This window comes from Protopterus annectens, chromosome 16.part0, assembly GCF_019279795.1.
Source record: "Protopterus annectens isolate FY-2018-M chromosome 16.part0, PAN1.0, whole genome shotgun sequence".
NCBI classification, from domain to species: Eukaryota; Metazoa; Chordata; order Ceratodontiformes; family Protopteridae; genus Protopterus; species Protopterus annectens.
In genome coordinates, this window is record NC_056750.1 from 203,314,490 (window position 1) to 203,339,725 (window position 25,236).

Genomic DNA, 25,236 nt, shown 5'->3' on the forward strand with positions numbered 1-25,236 from the left:
CTCAACTCCATCTTCAGAAAAGGAATTAATATTGTGGGAATACTGGATTAATGCTGTTTCCATTTGTGGAAGAACTCCCTGCAAAACTAAAGAACTGAAAATGACAAATAGGGTAATCTAAGAAATCAAAACCATCTTGAACTAAGTAAAGTGTTTAATTGTAGAGGATAGAAAAAATATCTTTCAGTCTTGGAGAAAGACCATTCAAATGCATTTTAACAGGTCTCCCAGCTTTCATGAAGATGTATTAGTATCATTTGCCACATAGGTAATAAAAACTGAATGAGAATGTCTGCAATAGCATATGAGTGTGATAAAAATCTTTTTATTCTGCTAATGTGAAATATGGGATGGAAACACATTGCATACATTTCTTAAAATAGTCAGAATCAAAAGATCTGTTATTTGAAATGAGCAGAAGATACTGCATCCAGAAATAATGTTACATAACATGCACTGTACACAGTGATGCAATTAATCACTGACAGTTGTACAGTAGGAAGAGGCAATCACCCCTCATGTAAAAACATATAAACACATACAATACTGCAAGAGCCTAAACTGTCTCACCTTTCATGTATGCATTTATTTAGTTATTATTTGGTAATTGAGTAGCCAGGCTGGTCCAGAGACCCTTGACAGACACTAATTGGGTGCAGAGGTAAAAGTTCACTTGATATGAAGTAGAATAAGATCAGAGTTATGATAACATAAACATTATTTGCTGGATAAATAAAGACATAGTTCGATAGGTACAATGACTGAACTTTTACGGACAGTAACAATGAGTAACGTTTACATTACCGCGGGTCTGTAACAACTGAAGGAATTAACACGCATTAGACCTACATACGTACCAACAGGGTACACAAAATAAACAAATAATATATACAATATATAAAATAATAATGACACAGCATAGAAATTACTATTAAATGGTGCCATGCAAGCTCCCATCTCACATAGAAAGTTTCAAGCTGCAAAAAGGTAAGAATAACATTGTGTATGTTCTCTAGATGAAACATCATCATTTCAAGTTATACTATTAATATACGGAAACAGACTTCTCAAGACTTAATAAACAACTACTTGAACTTACAGTTTTAAAAGTAAAAAAATAATTTTGAGAAGTGAATTTGTCTTACCAGCCACCAACTTGTTGAAGAAGAATTCTTACCAGTGTTACCATGCAGCACTATACCATGCTGTGACAGAGCGCACACAGCCTTCCACTGTGGTCATAACCACACAAGTGCACTGGTGTGCTCATGAAGAAATGTGCCACGCCATCTTGTAGCCCACACACCACCACCGTCCTATCATACAGTTAGGTAGGTGCACACAACTATGCCTCTACAGTGCTATACCATGCAACCTGCACAGTACTGTACCATAGACTTGAAAATGCCCACAGGCATTATGGCATTGTACAGATTGTACCCCATGAAAAGTTCCACAAGTACCCAGCACTGTGACCATGATGAAAAACACCATGATGTCTGTCAGCCCGCATCAAGCCCTGCCATGGACATGCTCACAGATGTGCCCATATAGTGTTATAGCATGGCATTGTGCAACTCTGACACCACTGCACCACAGACGTGGTCAAACAGGCACCCACAGATGTGTCTTCACAGTAGTATATGTCATTACCAGGCTACAAAACTCCCTTCTATGCACATCCACACCACATAATATCCTGCTGAGTCCACAACATTCTTGTTCAGTAAAAATAATTCCTGTTATGCAGTTCTGTTTTGTCATTTGTTACATGTACACAAAGAGAAAAGAGTTTTAAACATTGCATGTTCTATAATGTTGTTGTTGTGTCTTTCGGCTTATCCAGGTTAGGGGTCGCCACAGTGGAACTCCGGTCTGCTAATGTTTGGTAGTGGATTTTTACATGCCGAGATACCAGCCCTGATGCACAACCTTCAACGAAGGTACATCCATTCATGCATGCCTCCACACAGAAGATGCTCTAGCTGAGAATCGAACGGGACAAAGTCTTGCTGTGAGGTGACAACGCTACCGCAGCACCACTACCGCGGGTATTGCATGTTCTATAATATGTAATATGATAGATGCCAAACACTGACAAAAACAGTGAACACTCACTAATATCATGCAGCCAGTCAGCTGTTTTTCTTTTACACAAGTACTGGGCACACTAATGTTCTGTGCTTGAGATATCCAAATAGTTTCCCCCATATTACTTACCCATGTATGGCATCCTGTTAGCCATGCACAGTAACTCAGCAATGTTCTACTGGATCCCAGTCCAAATGAGATCAAATCACTATGAGCCAAAAAGCTAAAGATGGTATGGGGAGACACCTCCCCACAAATATCTTTGGCTCTCTTCTCCTCAATGGCTTTGAATTTTTTTCTACATAGTTAAATCATCTCACTCTTATGCTTCTTAGTTTTATGGGCAGTGAAAATAAATATCTTTGTGCTTGACCATAAGCCCTGCAGGGCATTGGTTTCCATTGCTGTCGGTTATCTGACATCATGTGTTGATGTGTGTTGTTTTTTTTTTTTTTTTTTTAGTAGTAGTATTGCATTGTGCCTTGGGCATGGTTTAGAAACCAAATTCTTAAGGATAAATATAACTTTATTTGTATTCAGTGAGTACAACCTGGAGTATATCAATCCATTACATCCTAAATAAATATACTGTTTATTACACATTGCAGTAAGCATGCATATTTGTTTGCAGTTTCAACACTAAACTGTAGTGATTAGCAAAGCACATTATATGTATGCATGTTTGGCACCAAATGAAAAATGTAATATAATATACTGACTTAATGTATGGTACAGGTTTTGTGTAGCTACAAAACAGCAGCATATGTGAAAAACATACCACCACCATTTAAAAATCTCACACATAATGCATAGTCTTACATAGACTACCTTGTGCAGGGTAATATGTAATGCAAGCTGGACATGGTAAATGTGTGTCTTGTGCTGTGTATATGGTGTGCTTTGTATGTCATAGCCAAAAGCAGATGGATAGTCCTCATATCTTATTTAGAGACATGAGCTCCTGGTAGCCCTGAATCTTTTAGGGTGGGTTAGCAGTGAGAGATGATGTATAGGTGCACGTCTGTAAATAAGAACAAAATCACCAGATTACTGAATGCCGTCAGTAATGCACATGACAAGCAGCAATTCACCTGCATCCATTCTAAGGCTGCATAAGTGCAAACTGCTGTCTACCTCATATGCACCGACCTACTTTGCAAAATGCTGTACACTGTGTCACAATTGACAAAATAAACATGCAGCCCATGTTCCTGGTCATGACTGAGAAAAGATTAGCCCTTAATGATACGCATTGCATATTTGTGCAGAAGAAAGATAATTTAAATCTCGGCATCTTTGCATTATTCCATAGGTGTTTATACTGAGGCAAGCACATACCCAAACCATTCTATACATAACACGTAAACTATGTAGGAAATACTTTAATTTCAAATTCAATGGTTCCATAGCGAAAATGTTTTGTGTTTCTTTATCATTATAAATCTTGGCTGAGCTATGTTTATATATCATTATGTAATGCATTGGGTTACTGTGTACTGGACAATGGATCATGGTTACTGTGTCCTGGACAATGGATCATGGTAAAGTTAAATCTACTGAGGGGTAAAATTAGTCATCCACAGTGCTTTCTGAACTGATGGGACCTTTCCAATAGGATATGGCAGTGACTGCAAGTAATGGGACAAATGATGTGCAGTCACCATGGTCATATGTTAATGCAGTGGACAGCCATGGCCACATAACATCCAGTTGTTGTAGTGGTGTCACCCATGTGAGAGATGTGGCTGGTGAGAGGTATCTGAGATCAAGCTCCTTGAGCACAGCTAACACCCTTCAACACCTGTAAAGATGGCCCTTAACCCACTCGAGAAACTACGTGTTGCCTTCTTCATAAAATTGTCCATTCATGGATTTGGAGGGCCATAATAATAATACATTTCCACCTGCATGTATGTACATTTACATTAGTAGAATGTATGTATGTATGTCCTGAGTGTGCCCAGCATTATGCCTGCTGTATAACATTCACATGATAGGATCTGAAGCGTGATGAAAGCCAGCATCTTTAGATGCAAACCACACCAAGGGTATCCATTGAGCAGACACAATGAATGACAGTGCATGATGGGGAAACAAGTGAGTAACATTTTAATGTCATATGTCACTGATTTCATAGGTCTGTGTAAACAGTTATATTTCCATTTCCACTGATGGATAGGATATCCTGCTGTCGGTGGTCAAACGTCCATCACATCCACACTGGAGAAAATGCTACATAGTATGTGCCCTCAGACATGCAACTCATCTCTCCTTCCCTGACAGAGGCAAGTGGGCATATTCCCTGCATTCCTTTCCCACCAGAGTCATCAACTCCAGTGAAGGTCCTGCTAACTGAACCCTAATCACATTGATTATAGATGCAACTGTATCCATTTATGCCATGGAATCAACCCAAGTACTACAGTTTCCAAATGTGTTAATAATTTCAATTTGCCTAACAACATATGTTCATTTATTCAGTGTGGACAGATAACTTACTGGAACTACACACCTTGGTTTTGCATGTGTGGCAGTGACCATGACACGGCCTGCATGCACATGTTCAGTTTAGGCTTGATCTTCCTATGTGCACATACCTATGTTAGCCAAATCGTCAATGTATGAGCACAGCACAGATTTGAGGAGGTTTCCTAAACTTGAACTTGGGACTCTCCTTATGTTCTGTTTCTGCTTATCTGCAAGTGCTCAGGCAGGTTTATAAGGCCATGTGTTATCCAATTCTATTTAGAAGTCCGTCTGTACAAACCACAGCTTGGGGAGCTAGTAGGAGCTTAGGCAACCTGAAACTAAAAATAAATATTAATAATTAAAAAATGTAGCTAAATTACATAACACCTTCTAAGATAATGGAATAAATTTCCACTTATTTATTTATTTACATTCAATTACAAAGGAGTCCAGCAAAGCCCCTTTTCAGCTCTGCATTACATATATTTGCACAGGCAGTTAACATGATTGAACAGTAAAAATATAAAATTATAACACTAACGTATATATAATTTAACAGGTGATCACCATGTAAATTCCTATGTAGTACATGCAGTGTTAGCATCACACACATCTATTGAACATTCATCATTATTTTACACTGTATGTAATTTAGTACAGAGAAAGACAGACAAAGCATATACATATTATATCCAGTTATTCACTTGAGTCCTGTAAACAGAAGATAGTGAAAGGCTTTTATGACATTTGTTTCATTTGTCTGCATAGGAAGGGGACTTGATAACAGAGCTGGTGCAAGGGCAGGACTGTTTTATTTGTAGGCATGATGTGGGTATCCCAGCACTGCCCACCAATTAATATGTGACAATCCACCATTGCCAAAAAGTAATCAAGGAGCCTCAGTCCTCACCACTGGCAACAGTAGGGAGTGTTCACTGACACGATAATAGGTACACACACAGTATTTCCAGATGCAGCTCTCTGCATCAAGTGCAGTTTCCCTTAAGAGTAGACAGAAACCACACTAAGTCCAAGGCTGGTTTCTCACTCTTTCTCCAGATCCCTAATAAGACTCCCTACTGGCACAGCTGTAGAGATGAGATCTCAGCTGAGTGACCAAGCCAAGACCTTCAGTGCCCTCTCTGTCCAACCAGTGCTTTACATTTTACCATTTCCCATATGTGGAGCTATCTCGGACTTGGTATATATAACATGAGGGGATTGTGGGGTGCAGGTGAGCTTACCCACCCGGCAAGTTCACTGTTGTTTGTGTTGCCAGCTTCCAAAGACATCCCTTTCAGCCCATACCTCCCACCTAATTAGTATGAACTCCCTGTGCATTAAGCCAAACAATATTCTCCTAACAGACTTTAACTATCCCTGCATTAACTGGGAGACTTATAGATCTTCAAACATGTATGCCCAGAAATTTCTGGTCTTCCTCAATACAAACTCTCTAGACCAATTAGTCTGTATCTCAACCAGGGGAGATAAAATCCTGGACTTGGTCTTAACAATGTGGGGCAGCTTTGCTCCCCACCACTTGTAACTTCCTCCCCGATCAATCTGACAACAAATCAGTCACGTTCACATTAAAACCGAATCCAGAAGCATCTTTCAATACCTCAGTATTCAGACATTATACCAAGGCTATTCTACTAAAACTGAGTGATGAACTGTTTAAATTCAAAAGTCCCTTCTATCTTTATGACCTCACTATTTATGTGTAACCTTTTACCACCAAATTCTATGTACATGTAAATATCTGCATAATGCATCTGTCCCACCCAGAAGTAAATACAACTCCAAATTTGAAAATAAACTCATATGGTGGAACCCTAATATAAACAGGCTCTATGATAAAAGGAACAAAAACTCACTGCCGTCAAAAATAAATATAAGTCTCAAGATTCCAATAACACTCTTGCTAAACTTAACAAGGAACTCTGGATCCTGACCAAATCAATTAAAGCCAAATATGGGGTACAGGTAGCCACCCAGATGGAGGACAACCACAAAGTCTTCTTTAACTGTGTTATAAACCTCTCAAACAGTGTCCAACGCTGCACAAATAGTTAAGTCTATCACATACTTGAACTGAGAGGACATAGTCAATCTACTAGTGGACACATTCAGTTCAAACCACCCTCCTCCTATGTTCCCAGATCACATACCTGCATCTACTTCCCCCTCAAATCTCCCAAGAACAACTCCTCAAGGCTCTATCCAAGGCCAAGAGCACTACTTCTGTGGGTCCAGATAACATAGCAGGCTGCCTACTGCTTAGTCTGAAACATGACTTGTCAGACTCCATACAGAGTCTAGTCAACATCAGCCTCCAAATAGGCTTCATGCCAGATGAACGAAGGACAGCAACAGTCACTCCCCCTTGCACAAATTATGCATATATGTTCAACAAAGCTAAAAAGACACACTTTGGTCTATGGTGAGTACTGCTTTCTATCCTTGAGGGTGAAGAGAGACAGAGTCACTCAGCAAGGGAGAACTTACAGTTAAGGGAGCCAACAACCTTTATACTGCTTTAATGGGTAGACCAATCATAACTAGCCTAAGCTTAGTATTCCTGCTGAGTAAAGCAAACACTGAAGGTAAGGTACTCACAACCATGTATGGGCATACAGATGGTACAGCAGCCATTCACCATTAAACTTAAGGCCAGTGTAAACCTTACTCCCCCTCACAACATCTAGATGAGTTGTTATACCTTTACTGGGGAAAAATAAATGAAAAGCCTGCATGCACTGATAACCTGGGCTTCATAATTAAAATACAACAGCCAACAGACAGATGATCAGGAATGGCACCAGTATACAAAAGGAATGAGACAACCATAACTTGAATACAGTTTAACCAGACTTTATATATTCTGCCATCTGTGAAGCAGTCACAGAGGACGTCAGCCTGAGCACATGTTCAGCAAGGTAGATGGCGATACAGGATTTTGGCAAATTGGTTGAAAAACTAGTCACATACACCACTTTTATTACCCCATTTGGTTATTACTTCTTCAAAATAGTGTCTGGCACTGTCTCATCTCCAGAGCACTCCTGAAAGTAGATGTCTGTCATTTCAGATGGACTGCCTAGTATAGTTTGTCGTATGGATGATGCCCTCATCCTAGGCAGAGCACAGTCCGAGCATGATTCAAGACAACATACTGTGATGAATAGGATTCAGAATGCAGTTATCATGTTGGCCATGGAAAAGTGTGAGCAGAAACTATCTGAAGTACAAATTTTTGAATCATATCCTATTTAGATTGGGATTACTTACAATTTGTTGACAAGGTTATTGCCAGTAGGCCAGCAGCTGCTTTTCACGAGAGACCCACTCAAATCCTGGACTGAAATCACGCAGTGCAGTCCTGAAGATGCAGAAGTAATCCAATATTATGTTTGTAGCTTCCTTTCAATATTTTATTTATTTATTTATTTTATTTTACATTTGTTTACCGGGATAGTCTGACTGGATACATGTCCATTTTTAGCGGAGGCCCGGGGAGAAAAGCTCCACAAAGACAAGCTTACATATATTACACAGAAGTTAGCAAACAGTTATAAAAACGAAGTGATTATATACAATGGGCTAGTAGTGATTCCCTAGTAGGGACTCACAATTGTCATGGACAGCGAATTAAAAGTAAGAGACATCAGATTGGAAGCACAGCTTGGTGATGTAGTTACAAGTTATGATAATTGCAGAATATGCTTTTAGTTTATTTCTTAATAGCCAATTCACTTTGAGATACTGTTTAAAGTTTTTTTGAACAGACTTTTAGAGGATTGCAGGGTTATATAGTTTGGCAACAAATTCCAGGTTTTGCCAATGAAGTTGGCAAACAGGGATTCACCAGCAGAGTTATTAGCTTTGTGGATTTGGACAAGTAGTTTATCAGCTGACTGTAGGGATCTTAGATTGCTATATGGATTAATAATATTTTTAAGTGAGGGGATATCCTCAGGGTGGTACAAAATTTTGTGCGCTATTAAGTGTTGATTGAATTGAATTAAGCTGGGCAGTTCTAGCCACTCTAGTTGTTTAAGTTTCTGGCAGTGGTGGGTTCTATAGGTGGAGCCAGTGGCGAATCTGGCAATATGATTGTAGCTATGGGATAGCTTACCTAGTTCGGATTTGTTGAGGTTTGAGAGTACAGGCAAAAGGCATACAAGAGAGTAGAGAGTAGGTGTGATCGGGCGATTTCAGTCCTAGCCAGTAGGGTTAAAAATGTTTTGTTTCTATACAGTGATCCCAGATTCTTATTGATGGGCTGTATGGTTTTGTTGACCTGTAGGTCAAATTTGAGATTATTGTCTATGATAACCCCTAGCAGTTTGGTGTGGTTATCTGTGGAAATAGTGGTACCATTGTTAGATGTGACAGAGAATGAAAGTGTGGTGGATCTACTAGTGGGAGAGAAGAGTAGAAGTTTAGTTTTATTGGGGTTCAGAAGTAGGTGTTGATTGGTGAGCCAGTTCTCGATAGTGTTAAATGTATTTTGGGTTAAGATTTGCAAGTTGGATGGGGAGGTGACTGAGCAGATGAGAGTGGAATCATCTGCGTATTGGATGCAGGTGGCTTTAGGGATAGCAGTGTGGAGGTTGTTGATAAAAATAGAGAAAAGTAGTGGACCTAGTATGGACCCTTGAGGGACACCACGTGTGAGAGGTAACTGGCTGGAGAGTTTGCCCTGTCATAGTACTGAGTGCTGTCTACCAGTCAGGTAGGACTGGAACCACTGGATAGCAGGCTTGTTGAGGGAAATAGATTTTAGTGAAAGAATGAGAAGTTCATGGTTGACCATGTCAAAGGCTTTTGATAGGTCAGGAAAGAGGGCAGATGTTAGCCTATTGTCATTCCTGTTTTGGTTTATGGCAATAGTAAAGGAAAGGAGGGCTGAGGTGGTGCTGTGTTATGGCCTGAAGCCATGCTGGTAGTTGGATAGTAAGTTATTCTGTGTAAGGTATTGCATTAGTTGCTTGTGTACACATTTCTCCCATTATTTTGGCTAGTGGGGAAAGAATAGCAATGGGTCTATATTTGGATATGTCTGAGGAGCTACCACCTTTATGGAGTGGGATGATGTGAGATATTTTCCAGAGGGAGGGGATAGCATTTTCGGATAAGGGTCTGTTGATGAGGATAGATATGGGATATGCAATGGCATCTGCAGCTATTTGCAGGTACTCTGCAGGGAGGAGGTCAGCAGCGAGGGTGGTAGGTTTTAGATTTTTTAGAAGTGTTTTGATAAAACTAGTGGATACTGGTTGGAAGCCAAATTCCGGGTGATTATTAGGTAGATTAGGCATGTGGTTTAAGTTAGAGGGGGTTAGCTGATATGCTAGGGATTGGATTGTTTCAGTGAAAAAGTTATTAAAGGTGCTAGCTATTGTCTCTGGGGAACTATGGGTGTAGTTAGCCCGGGGTTGGGGTGGTGGAGTGACCTGGACAAAGTAGTTGATTTAAGCCTGCCCAGAACTTTTGAGGGTTGTTGTGGTGTTTTTGTAGGAGATTTTGGTAGAAGCTTTTTTATCCAGTAAAATAGATTTTTTTGTATCATTCCTGAGTTGACGATATTTTAGATGGTCAAGTGGGGCTTTGGTTGTTCTCCAGCTGGCCCAGGCTGTGTTTCTAGTTTTGATTTTTGCTTTGGTATCTTTTGTGAGCCATGGTGCTGTATTTGATCTAGTTTTTATTGTACGTGCTGGAGCATGGGAATCAAGGATACTTAGGAATTTAGTGTTAAAGTGATCTATGGCCTCCTTTAATGTTAGATTTTTTAGTTTTGACCAGTCAACTGCCTTTAATTCATTTTGGAATAAAGCAGCATCAAAGTTTTTCCTGTTTCTAAATGTTTTATCTTTGGGCTGGTGAGGGTTTCCTGCCTTATGTTTTATGATATAAGTTAGACAATGGTCGCTGAGGTCATCAGGGAGAGTACCAGCTGTGTACAGTTGGGGTTGGTTATTAACTAGGATCCAGTCTAGAATACTTTCCTTGTTGGTTGGTTTGTTTATTGTAGTGGGAGAGGTTATGGTCTGTTTAAATCCAGATAAGTTTATATGAGTGAGGGGGGGTTCGGAGGAGCAGGGTACCAGTCAGTGTTAAAATCACCAAGAACTATGGTTTCTTGGGGATAGCTAGTGGATAACCAGTAAAGGAGATGATCTAGGGTATTTAGGTTGTTGCCTGGTGAAATGTATGCACAGGCGATGTTCAAGTGTTTCTTTTGGTTAATTTGTAGCTTGGTTATTAGGAGTTCCGCGTTATTGAATTGGGGAGGTTGAATGATATCTCTATTAACGGTTAGAGTATTTTTGTAAAGGACTGCTATCCCACCTCCTTTCCTTGTAGCACAGACTAACCGGTGAATATTGTATCCTGGAGGTAGTATCTCATGGTCAGTAGTACTGGGTTTTAGCCAGGTTTCCGTAAGACACATAATGTCTGGGGAGTGGGTTGCTAGGAGGGCGTGTAGGTTGGGAATTTTATTGTTAATACTTCTAATATTTAAGTGAAATGCTAGGAGGGCAGTAGTGGGAGTATTCATGGGTAGCTTGACTGTGGGGGTTGTGGTAGGAGAGTGGAGGTTATTGGGTGTGGGTGGGCCAGGGTTGGGATGAATGTCTCCATGTGTTATAAGGTTATAGTAACAGGATATTCTGAGCTTTAGGAGTTTGTTTATAAGCTTTATATAGTCTTTGGCTTTAGGATTATGTTTTGTGGCTGTACAGGGGTGGTATTTTATAGAGGGTGGTATATTTGGTGTGCAGGAGAAGGTAAAGTGTTTGGTGTTATGTGTGAAGTTGCAGGTGTCTGTTTGACCATTTGGGTAGTGAATACCATGGTCAAGTGTTTGCTCATAGGCAGTGAGATGGTAAAATAGAAACAGTATAAGTATTTGGGTAATTAGTGTTTTTCTGATTGTTTGCATTTTGATAGGGGGTGGGCCAAATTTGATGGCTGACTGTGCTAACAGGGTGTGGAAGAATGAGAGTGAAGGAAATGGGTTAAGGGGGCAGGATTGCTCAATGATGTGTGAGGTGCTGATTGGTACTTAGCAGAAGGGGAGTGGCAAGGGAGTGGCAAAGTCTGGTTTAAATTTAGGACTAGTGGTGGCGGGTGGAATTTGGGGGCAGGGAGGGGAGTGGAGCGAGCCGAGTGCAGCGAGGGCGAGCGGAGCGGGGCTAACACTGACTCTGAGAGTTACTTTGGGCTTTTGGTTTGGTTTGTATGATTGTATGTAAGCAGTGTTATTGGCTGTACTTTAATTTGTTTTATTCTTTTTTAATTTTATACCAATTTTCAGGCTAAGTTTAATTGTATCCTAGGGGTAAACTAGCAAGTGTAGTCAATAAGGAGGGAGTGAAATTACTTTACCAAATTAAAAAGTAAATGCTTGGGACTGGAACACTGTTAGCTTGGGACTGGAACACAATAGCTAATCAGCTTGGGACATTTAAACCATGTTTGCCAAAAGAGACAAGGCACTGAGGGACCTTTTTCCTCAAAAAAGAATTAATGGTGCTGAGGCAGCACCCAAGTGTTCATCCATCTAAAACAAGGATACTTACCTACTCCTCAGTTAACTTGGTATAACCCAAATGAAGATATAAAATCCTACTCCTCTGTTAACTTGGTATAATCCAAATGAAGATATAAAATTGCCTGCAGATAAATCCTCATAGACATGAGGGTCATCTTCCTTCAGTAAAAGGGGAACCAATGGATGACTGCTTTATATGCATCCAAGTCATTTTCCAGTATGAAGCAACAATATGCACAAATAGAAAGAGGCTTTGGTTATGACCAGGGGAAGTAAAATGGTCAGTCACTTTTTCATAGGCTGGTATTTTCAACAGGAGACTTATCACAAACATTTAATTAGTTTGTTGGGTACCCAACCTATAGCTGAACCTCCACCATTGATCCATAGATTTCATCTTAGACTCATGAAATATCCCTACACTATCAGTCATATTCCTGGCAAGTTCTTTCTGGCAAATAAAAACATTATCTCAGGCACCAGATATTGGAGATGAGAAGATAAGCAAACTAGGCACAAATCTAATGGATGTTACCAATATCTAAATATATATTATGATGGCTAACTTACCAGCAAGTCTACCTTACCTAGCCAAGCTTCAAGAACAGTTATGTGCTGACAGTGCATGCTCTCAAGTAATAACTTTTTGCCAGAATGGACGGCCAGACTGTTAGAGATTAAGGGGAGCTGTGAAACACTAATGGTAATTTCTCACACTTTACAATGGTCTTTTGTTAAAAGGCTTCAGGCTGATGATGCCTTCAGTTGTGTGTAACAATATCCTAGACCAGATGCCTAATGATCACCATGGTTTTGGGAAATACAGATAGTGTGCTAGAAATGCAGACTAATGGCCATGGTTAAGTGAAACAGATAAAAGGTTGGGAGGGTGGCCTAATGGTTAAGGCGTTTGCCTTGCAAACACAAGGTGCAGGGTTTGAGTCTCACAAGGGACAATTGGCTAGGCTTAAAATGGCTCACAAGGGCAGTTAGCTTAGTACTAATCTATGAATCTATGCTGAACTGCAGAGATTATAGCAGCATAATTGTTAATAGCAATTAACTTATTAATCTATTTGCTGCTCCAGTGGCTTCAGGGGAAAAGCCCTGACTACGACCCACATGACTAAGTTTGATTAGTGGCTCAGGTGACTGACAGAGCAGCAGGGAAGAGTACAGGTGTCTCTATCCTGGAGAGAGAAGGATGGAGGTTTGGGTATACCCATAATGTGCTGACAAAACTGAAGTTATACTAGGGAAGGGTTTATGTCTTTTACCCACTGTTGTGTAACTTTAGAGTTGGTATTAGCAGGGGGGTACAGGGGGCTTGCCACCCCCTGCAAAGAGATTGGTTTTGAATTTGGTAAGATATTGTCAATATTTTGTGTTTATATGTTTATCAGTTTAAATCTGTGTCTGTTTTTTTTTTCAGTAAATATTTGTCCTATCTTCAAATCCAAAGTTTTTGCAGAGAGGTCCAACCATATCCACTGCTAATTATATATGTGTGTGTATATACATATATATATATATATATATATATATATATATATATATATATATATATATATATATATATATATATATATATATATAAATTCAGAGGTTGCACAACAGTAAGGCAGTAAGGAAAGGGCATAAACTCTTTCCTTGTATAACTTTGATTTTGTTGATATTTTATAATTAGATATTTTTGAGTTTAGATATTTATATTATTTTAAGTACACCATTACATGTAGATACAGATATCTCTCTTTGACTCTCGCTATATATACATATACATATATATATATATAGAGAGAGAGAGAGAGAGAGTACATGCAAATGAGGCCAGCATGTTAACTTTATTGTTGTGCAGCATAGCAACAACCAATTCCTACACCATTGCATGAGAGCAGGAAGGAACCATGCAAGTGCCATTCTTTATTAAGAACTCCAAGTTCTAGGTTCAAAGAAAAAGTTTCCATTTCACAGATTGTTTGGGAAGGATTTGCAAGTCATGATTACAAGCCTTAGTCTGGTGCATTGTAAACCCTAGAAATGAGAACAGCGTATTATGAATGCCCACCTCCGTCCTCACCATCCTATTTATACAGAATGTGAGTGCCATCATGCAGTGAAAAGTTGGACCATTCTGTGGCTGCTCATACCTGCAAGCCCCTACCACATGCAGCTGGTAAGACTGAAAGCAGTGGTAGATGTTGTCAAACATACAAGATTTTATTCCGTCAGACTGAATGGTTTTGCTGTCTGTTCTGAAAAGTTCAGTCTATATGCCTTTTATCGATATCCTACACTTGAACAGCTGTGTGGCTGTAAGTGGGGGCCCTAAAATGGTTAGAATTTTAGAGATGGGATTTAAGAAACATAGGGATGTTGCAGTTTTCTATGACAAGCTTACATTGCAGAACAGAAAGACAAAAGACACAGAAAGGAGTATATTTTGGAAAAAATTGTGGCGATAAGTCAATGAAAATCAAAAACTGAGAGAACAAAGCAGAAAAGAAAGATAAAGGCAGCCTTAGATGGAATAACTTCACAAACAAGACATTTGTGTTCATCAAATTTAAAATGTACTCCAGAAGTTTTCCAGCAGCTTATTTACCAGTTGCTTGCTTGCCTTTTCATTTTCAAGATGCAGTCTTGAAAGTGCAGGATGTAATCAACACCTTAGTAGTCAAAGACCTCCTTAACTTTATATATCAGTCATTACATTTAAACTGTCAGGATTAGTAGATACATTTATTTATTTCCATTTGTTTATCAGGAAGGTACAACTGGGCCAACAAGCCCCTTTTCAGCAGAATCCCAGGGAGAAAAGCTGCACAAGAAATAATTGCAGTAGTACATATACAATATACAGAATGCTCGGGTAATATTAGCAGCATTACATACAAAGCTCCATGTGAACTATTTACTGTAGTTCTATACAAAATACAGAATGCTCGGGTAATATTAGCAGCATTACATACAAAGCTCCATGTGAACTATTTACTGTAGTTCTATACAAAATACAGAATGCTTGGGTAATATTAGCAGCATTACATACAAAGCTCCATGTGATCTATTTACTGTAGTTCTGTACAATATACAGACTGTTCGGGTAATATTAGCAGCATTACATACAAAGCTCCATGTGAACTATTTACTGTAGCTCTATACAATATACAGAATGCTCGGGTAATATTAGCAGCATTACATACAAAGCTCCATGTGAACTATTTACTGTAGTTCTATACAAAATACAGAATGCTTGGGTAATATTAGCAGCATTACATACAAAGCTCCATGTGAACTATTTACTGTAGTTCTGTACAATATACAGACTGTTCGGGTAATATTAGCAGCATTACATACAAAGCTCCATGCAAACTATTTACTGTAATTCTGTACAATATACAGACTGTTCGGGTAATATTAGCAGCATTACATACAAAGCTCCATGCAAACTATTTACTGTAGTTCTATACAATATACAGAATGCTTGGGTAACATTAGCAGCATTACATACAAAGCTCCATGTGAACTATTTACAGTAGTTCTATACAAAATACAGAATGCTCGGGTAACATTAGCAACATTACTTACAAAGCTCCATGCAAACTATTTACTGTAGTTCTGTACAATATACAGAATGCTTGAGTAACATTAGCAGCATTACATACAAAGGTCCTTGAGAACTATTTACTGTAGTTCTATACAACATACAGAATGCTCAGGTAACATTAGCAGCATTACATACAAAGCTCCACGCAGACTGCCACGGTAGCGTTGCTACCTCACAGCAAGAGGTTCTCCCGTTTGATTCTCGGCTGGAGTGCGGGGAGTTCCTTCTGTGTGGAGTCTGCATGTCCTCCCCGCGGTTGGGTGGGAATTCAAAAGACATGCATAAATGGGCGTGCCTTCGTTGAAGGTTGAATGTTGAATGCTGGCACCTTGACATTCGTGAAAATCTACTGCCAATCATTAGCGGACTGGAGTTCCGCTGTGGCGACCTCTAACTGGGAAAAGCCAAAAAACAGCAACAACATACAGAGCTCCACGCAAACTATTTACTGTAGTTCTATACAAAATACAGAATGCTCGGGTAACATTAGCAGCATTAGATACAAAGCTCCATGTGAACTATTTACTGTAGTTCTATACAAAATACAGAATGATCGGGTAACATTAGCAGCATTGCATACAAACTGAGGTTAAGTAAAACAAATAATTATGAAATAAAGTATATTTTTCAGCAACATAGTCAGCATTAGGTGCAGTTAAGTAGAAGTAATTTAGGTCAGATACATGTATATGGATTTTGTCATAAGAAGAGTAAAAGACAGAAAAATAAAAGAGAAGAGATGGTCACCAATCTGTGTGTGTACAAGAGAGAAGAGATAGTCACCAATCTGTGTGTGTACAAGAGAGAAGAGATGGTCACCAATCTGTGTGTGTACAAGAGAGAAGAGATGGTCACCAATCTGTGTGTGTACAAGAGAGAAGAGATAGTCATCAATCTGTGTGTGTACATAAAAGGGTAGTTTAGGAATATTGTGGCCTGGGGAACAAGCTGGCTGGGTTTTGTTAGATGTGTAATTGCAATAGGGGAAGCTTGCCTATTTTTCAGGCATGACCAAGAGTTTACATGATGGAGTGCTATGAAGTTACATCGTCAAAAGTATGAACACTATCATAAGATTTCAGAACACAGTATGTTTCTACAAAATGTTAGTATAGGAAAGGTTACTGCCTTGAACGGTCTATGATACAAAGTATCAAAAAACAAGGGTATATATAATATCAGTTTACAAGCCACGGTGCATATTAATACATAGTGCATTGCTCCATCCACAGTGCCTGGAGAAATATGAATGCAAGCCTAAGCAAGATAAGAAACTTGTCAGAGTAGGGATGGAGTGCAGCTAATGCATCATTTATGGATTACCAAAACAGTAAAGTAACTGTCAATGATTGTATGTCTTAACATAAATGCTCACTCAGAAGGCATAGCAGGCCCCAATAGCTGCAACTGTTCGCAGCAGCTATCGTGAGAGAGTTTAAGGGTAGGAAGTGAGAAAAACTCACAAGCCTGTTTGCCCCAGTGATGAGGGCACTGGCATTAGGGAGACTTAATTATCCATAGGAATTGGGCAGAAAAAAAGGATAAAAAAATGCTGAATTCCATATGGATGAAGGAAGCTAACCCAAGTTAACATTACCAAAATGCATCATTACGGAAACCAGCTCAGCCAGGCGAAACAGTTTGTCACAAAACAAATCTAGGGTCATAAGAATTAGCATCACTTTGAGGCATGTGATGTCATAGAGGGAATAACTAAATTTTGGATGACAAAAGCACTTTACAAGAATGGTAATATTTCCATTGTTTTAGGAAGGTTTTTGCCCTTCTGTTGACCGACTGTTATTTTGCTCAGTGAGCTTTGGTAATATTATAATCCAGTAAGTAGCCTTGTAGCTCATTGCTTGTTGCAGTGGAGCAGAGATAAGTGTAGAAATTATAAGTTAATCATCAGTGACCATTTGCCTAAGTGAGGCTATAACAGAGGGCACAGGGATAGAATTTGTAAAACTTTCCAGTGGTACAATACCATAGCACTACAGCCAAGTAAGTATCACAGGGCAGAAAAATAGAAATAAAACTGAAGATCACTACCAAAAACTTGGGCAAGACAAGAGTTTTATAGTACAGAGAAGTAACCACAACCGACGAGGGGCTGCTGTAACAAAGGTGTATAAACTGCTGCTCTCCAATAAAACTTCCAGGCCCATAAACGCTCCAAACAAGTTTATTCAATGAAAACACAAACATAAAAACGTCGACCTAGGTTTCCGTCGCTGTAACTTCATCAGAACACCACAAAATACCTCCAAAAACCTTAAATAATGTGCACAAACATACTTAATGAGCCTATTAACCAATAAAGTGCATATGCAAACATTTTGAAATCTTAAAGCAGCAATGTAACTGGGTTGAACTGTGTATTAATTGTATATAAATACCCAAAGAAACCCCCCCCCCGACCCCTCCAATAATAAAAAACTAATTAATGTAAACAACTATATACTTGCTAATATATAATATATATTAGCAAGTATATAGTTGCTTACATTAATTAGTTTTTATTATTGGAGGGGTCGGGGGGGGGTTCTTTGGGTATTTATATACAATTAATACACAGTTCAACCCAGTTACATTGCTGCTTTAAGATTTCAAAATGTTTGCATATGCACTTTATTGGTTAATAGGCTCATTGGGGGGGGGGGGGTTCTTTGGGTATTTATATACAATTAATACACAGTTCAACCCAGTTACATTGCTGCTTTAAGATTTCAAAATGTTTGCATATGCACTTTATTGGTTAATAGGCTTATTAAGTATGTTTGTGCACATTATTTAAGGTTTTTGGAGGTATTTTGTGGTGTTCTGATGAAGTTCGTACAGCGGACGAAACCTAGGTCGACTTTTTATGTTTGTGTTTTCATTGAATAAACTTGTTTGGAGTGTTTATGGGCCTGGAAGTTTTATTGGAGAGCAGCAGTTTATACACCTTTGTTACAGCAGCCCCTCGTCGGTTGTGGTTACTTTCTTCCTTATCAGCTTACAGTGTTGGTGTGTTCCAGTTTCCTAGTTTATAGTACAGAGGTCTAATATTATTTCTTAAATGTAGTAAACTGAGTTGTACTGCGGTGGTGGTGCTGCGTTAGCGTTGTTGCCTCATAGCAAGACGTTGTCCCATTCGATTCTCAGCTAGAGCATCTTCTGTGTGGAGGCATACGTGAATGGGGCATGCCTTCATTGAAGGTTGTGTGTCAGGGCTGGTAACCCGGTACGTAAAAATCCACTACCAATCATTAGCAGATCAGAGTTCCGCTGTGGTGACCCCTAACCAGGAAAAGCCAAAAGAAGAAGAAATGCAGTAAACTGAGTTAATGCTGCATGTCACCTTATCAAATGAACTAGTTCAAAAAATGTCCTGTATTATGACTGATCATATCCTATTGTATTACATGTTTTGGTTTGCAATAGCTAGTATATCAGCAATTATGAAGCTAATAACAAAAGCTCAGCAGAGGCCTTTAAATCCACTAGCATCAGACCTTGTGTACAAGTGTTACTAAAACCAGTCCTAAATTAAACAACCCAGGTCTGCATCTTATCTACAGTACAATAAATGGACTGAAATGCTGGTCATTATTCTCCCTTCTAATACAAGGGGTAGTCTTTTATCTGGTTGATGGCCATTTTGTTGAATCCCATTTGTTTGAGATAAACTGTCCTAACATGCCAACTTCAAGAGTTAATGATTTACTTTATGAATTGGTGACCACAGAGTTAGTTATAATAGATAGAAGGATGCAAGGGTGGATGTTCCATATGCAGCTGGAGGAAGGAGATTTACCCACAAATAAGAAACCTTTTCATTTTCTCCACTTTGTCTAATCTTCTCAGCCAAAAAGGCATCAAATAGCCATTGATGAGAGTATGTATATCCAGTATAATGTCATACAGTAACTCACAAGATATATGGGTTTACTTTGGCCCATCAAAATTACAGTTCACCAAACTGAAATTTCCTGAGTCTGTTTTCATGAAAGTGCATTTATCCGAAAATCAACTTTTGCGAAAACTGAGTCACTGAAACAAAAAATTAAACAAAAATAAAATACACTAAACACATGTATGCAAGGGGAAAGCCCCCCTGTACCCCCATGTGGTGCGCTGTGCCCACCCCCCCACTTATATATACTAACTGAGATCGCACTACAGTGCGGAAAAGGGAATATTCTCTTATCCTCACTGTACCTCAAGCTACAACAAGTTCCTGTCCCATACACCACTGAGGAAACATCGTACCTGCACCATCACAGGATCGCCGAGCCAGTGACCTCTCTTAGCTGAACTGATTTTCCCAAAAGTGCATTTTTGAATAAATGCACTTTTGCGAAAATGGACTCTGGAAGTGCAGTTCGGTGAACTGTAATTTTTAATGGGGTCAAAGTAGACCCATATATATTCTATTATATTTTGTATTTTGTTTACCAGGATAGTACACTAATCACAACAGAACACTCAGAGGCACAACACTGTTTGTTATTCAATACCAAGAGCTTCCTCAAGAATACCAAACACTTCCAGACTCAATATGATGAAAGTTACTAGAGGTGTAGCTGAATGACTTAACAATATAGGTGAGTTAATCCTTCATAACTTATACCTTGGTGTGCCATACAACATAGTTATGGGATTTCACAGCTATAGGATATTGCAGCGGTTAGCATAGGTATGGGGCATGTGTTTATCAATTGCGTTTCAGGAATTTACTGCACCATCATATAACTTATAACATGGAAAAGAATGCAGGTACTTTATTTTTAATGTATTTTTGTTTTCTCCCATTGACTTATTTCAGAAACTGCAGCAGAGTGTGTCTGTATGCCAAAGCACTCTAATTAGGATTCTGGGACACCATCATGTCCAGACTCCTCGAATGATGAGACTTTGGACAGTCTTACCATGGAACAGTTCATGAAATGCATGATGGTATCTTTTGGATAAGTCTTTATTAATGAGTAGTCATGACATTTTTAAGCCATAAGGCATAATCTTTGTGGGCAAGATGTTCTCCACAGAAAAAGGAGAAAATTTCTGTACCTTAAGTAAATGAGAGAAAAAAACATGGGTGGAAAACTTCTCTAAGAATGTAAAAAACTGTACTGAGATGCAAGATGCAAGAATAGCATTGCTTTATTTATCTGTTGATCAAGATATTGCAGGGGGAAGACCACTCAAGAATCATTTAAAGTGACTTTTTATTGCTTCAGCTACATAATATATGTCTCCACAGGATCACATCCATATATATGAAGAGGGTACAGAGTCACAGTAACAGCAATCTGACTTGTACCTGTAACCTTAGAATCTTTAGGTTTAAGAATGGTTTCTGTCATTAGATAGCTCTTCGACTATGGGTAGCCTGGGTGCCTTTTGGTTCTTCCCCCAGTGATATATTCCCATTATATGATTTCCATGGGGGGATATGATGGCTATATAAACTGTAGTAGTGGAACTGGGTTCCTGGTTAAATTCTGAGACTTGTAACTGGGGTAATATAAATAGTGAGGGAATATGCACTATTCCTAAAGGCTCAGCATCTCAGAGTATTCTCTCTACTTCAGTGTACAGTATCTTGTTCATAGCTGGCTTTAGGGCCCCAACTATAGCAAGTTATCTTATTTTGATGTTTTCCAACATGGTTGTCAAACTAACAAAAGCTAGTATGACAGTCTTGTGTAATTAGTAAACTAACAATAAAACAGACACAAAATTAGCAGAAGAAACAAAAATAAATAAATAACTTCTCCACTCTCTGAAGACAAATAACCAAGCTGAACCAGTGTTAGGTTGGTAATGATAACTTTTATTTATATCTCCTTTAAAATTCAAAAAGATCTGTGCTTATAGTAACATTTTTTTGTCAAGCAAAAGGCTTCACAATTTCATTAAATGTTTTACCACATAAGTAGTACCCTTGATTTAGTTAAATTGTGGTAGGAGGCATTCTCTCCACTAAAACTAACATCATAGCCAGCTTTACACACTTGCAATACCTGTGGCTACAGGGAGCCCCCTTAAGCATTCTTGATTGTGTTGGGGTCCCAGAAAAGCTGTTGCTGTTTGGGGGAAATGAGCAGAATAAAAATGTTATTAATTTTCTGATTACGCTCTTTATCCAAAATCGAGTTGTGATACGATCCTGTTAGGGTGAAGCTTATAATAAGCGAATGAACATGAGCAAGGTAATCAGTGGACTAGAATGACTGATCTCAGTGGACACCTTAAATTTTAAGAAGAGGTCATGCTTCCGATCTTCATGCATGGTTTTCTCTTTCATGAAGTTTTATAAATACCGGCAGAACACCAGATACTGTAACTCAACATCTTTTCTCAAAATCTAGCTGGCGGTCACAAGAGTTCCATCTTGTTGGTTGCAGATAATGTTGCTTTCTGAGCCATAAATGATTTCGACCTCCATCATGCTCTAGAACAATCTGCTGCTGAGTATGAAGTTGTTGGGAAGAAAATTAGCAGCTCTCATAAGAGGTCATGGTAATTTCCTGAAAAATAGTGAATTGCTTTATGGAAGAAGGTGGTCAGCTGTGTTAGGTGGAAGAGTTTAAGTATCTTGGGGGTCTTGTTCATGAGTGAGGGTGAGTGGATCAGCAGACTGACTAATAAATTGATGTCACAGTGGACGTATTTAAGCCATTATTTATGCCATCTCTTTCAGGGATACATGTGGGTGACTTAAAATGTGCTGTAATAAAGTGAGTAGAGCATTCTTGTACTAACAAATCGGATTGTTCTAATGTTTCAAAATACAAAAATAACCATGTGATAGAAAATTGTAATACTACAATCTTTGAATGTTTTGCTACAAATCTTTACATTGTTTTAACTGATATAAGGTATAAGAAAAGAAACTTAGAAGAGAAAATAATAATTTCAGTGATGATTTGTTGATTGAAGGTATAGCTAAAAGCTTAAAAGGCTTACACCATTACAGGGTTCTCTATCTCCTAATTCGAAGAATGTATTAAATGAGACTGAAGCGAATGTAAGTGCATATCAGTGTTCCATTATAATAAATGGCATGCTGTTTTGAATACAAAAATTTTGGTGGAAATATGTTTTCTTCTTTAACTTGTAATATTTCATACAACCCTTGCTATGATGATATTAGTAATTGTATTAATGAGCACAATGAAGGATAGCAAGAGATGTCACATGTAAGATAGCTTAAAAGAAGAGCTTTGGAAGGGCTAATTAAGTACTTGGACTTCAACATAACTCTAGGAACACCTCTTCGCCCAAAGTGCAGCTGCACTCACACAGGTCATGTTACATGAACCCTGCTCTCTCACACACCCCTTTATCCCTATTTCATCCTTCCTTATCTCATCTTGTCATCCCCTCACTTACTGCCTCTCATCCATCCTACCTCCTTCATCTCTTCACATATCTCAGTCTTCCTCTACTTTCTACTCATCTTCCCCCTGCATGCCCCTCTCATCATTCCTCTGTTTTCCCCATGGCTTACCTTCCTACAATTATTCACACTTACCTCTTCTAATGTCTTCATACCTTGCTATATAATGATCTGCTGCTATCCTTGTAACATAAGCCATCTCAGGCATTATGGCTATATTTTATCCAAAAGCTCTGCTAAGTATAATTCCATTCTTCCATCCATATTTTCGAACTAAATGTTGTAGCATATTCTTATATCAATATATATATATTTATATATATATATATATATATATATGTGTATATAATATTAGCATATCTTTGTATCTGTAAGTACTTCGAATTAAATGTTGTAGCATATTCTTGTATCTATCTATATATATATATATATATATATATATATATATATATATAATATTAGCATATCTTTGTATCTGTAAGTACATTTTATTCATTTATGTGATCCTTTTCACCTGGGTACACCTGCAAATGGTCCACTGAGATCAGTGCAGTACCCTAGTAAACAAATTTAAATAAATAAAATAAATAAATTAGTAAAGATAAAGATTTTAATAAACACAGTGAAGAGTCTGCTTTAATTTCTGTAACAGATAACGGTAGAAAATGATGTTATGTTGAACTACTGGTAACAGGGGTCTCACACAGAAAATGTATTGCTAGTGATACAAAATCACTAAATAAAGAGTGTATTATAGTTTCCTCTTTACCAGGGTTGAAGTCAGCTGATTAATTAGATTTTGTTACCATTGTTAACTAGTGTTAAACCAACCAATGCTAAATTTATTTTGCAGTTAGATACTAATGATTTAATGCATACACCATTAAATAAGATAAAAAATGCAATTTGTGATATAAGTGAGTGTTCTGAAACTTTAAATCTAGAGGTTGAATTATGCAAAATCCTTCCTAGCTTGTGTTTGTCAGATTACCAGTGGTCAAAGGCAAAATTATTTAACAATTGGCTAAGACAACTGTGTTTTGTCTACAATATTAATTTAATAAAAAAAAAATGAGAAAACTATGCATGTGCTTCAAAAAGGTTTTCAAGGGATAGAGCTCATTTTAATTACTATGTATCTAAGGTTCTGAGGAGCTTGTTTGGAATTGTGCTGAAATCTGTTTATGGCCTTAGATAAGTGCATCCATTTGTGCAATATAAAAGGGAAATTTAATTGATCTTTAAAATGTTTCTCTTGTAATGCCTAAAGCTTGGGGAACAAAGGGAGTAAGTTAAAAGTTATTGCATTTTCTGAGGGATATGCAATTATTGTTGTTACCTGAGACATGGAATTCATCTGATTTAGAAATACAAAGTTGTAGCACATTTAAAAGCTTACAAATAAACAAGCCAGGTGAAGGCATAACCTTATAGGTTAAAAATTCAGTTTATTGTAAACCTGTAAACATTATTACTGAGCTGGCATGCATAATACTCCATGCTTATGGAAGATTGTGACATGACCCTATAGCATTAATACTTTGCTATTGTATACATACATGGATTTAGATACTCATTGTAATTATTTGACTATATTAAATATAGATTTACATTATATAAATCTGGCATTGATAGGTGACTTTAATTATCCTACCATTGATTAGCAAGTAAATAAAGGAGGAAATAATTGTGAAAGAGAGCATCATAATATTACACAACTGATTTTGAAACTGACTCGAGGTAGTAATATCCAAGACTTTTTAAGTATAGATAATCCAATTTTAATTAAACATATTTGGATTTCTCCTCTAGGATTATCTGATTAATTGTCCTTCTGATTTTAAATATTTGATCAGTGTAAACATAGAGTAGGACCAACATAATTATTATCAGTTAAAGATTAATTTGCTGCCTTTGGATTGGGCAAAGATGGCTGAGTCAGTTACTGGGGGTTATGATAACATAGCATCTGTATTATAAATTAGTGTAGTTGAGACAACTTGCTAAGGAACATTGCATTCCAAAAATAAATTCCCAATATGGTGGAATTATAATTTGAATAGATTATAGAATAGGGAAAAAGGACTTCTTGCATTTGCTGTAAAATTCCAAATAAGT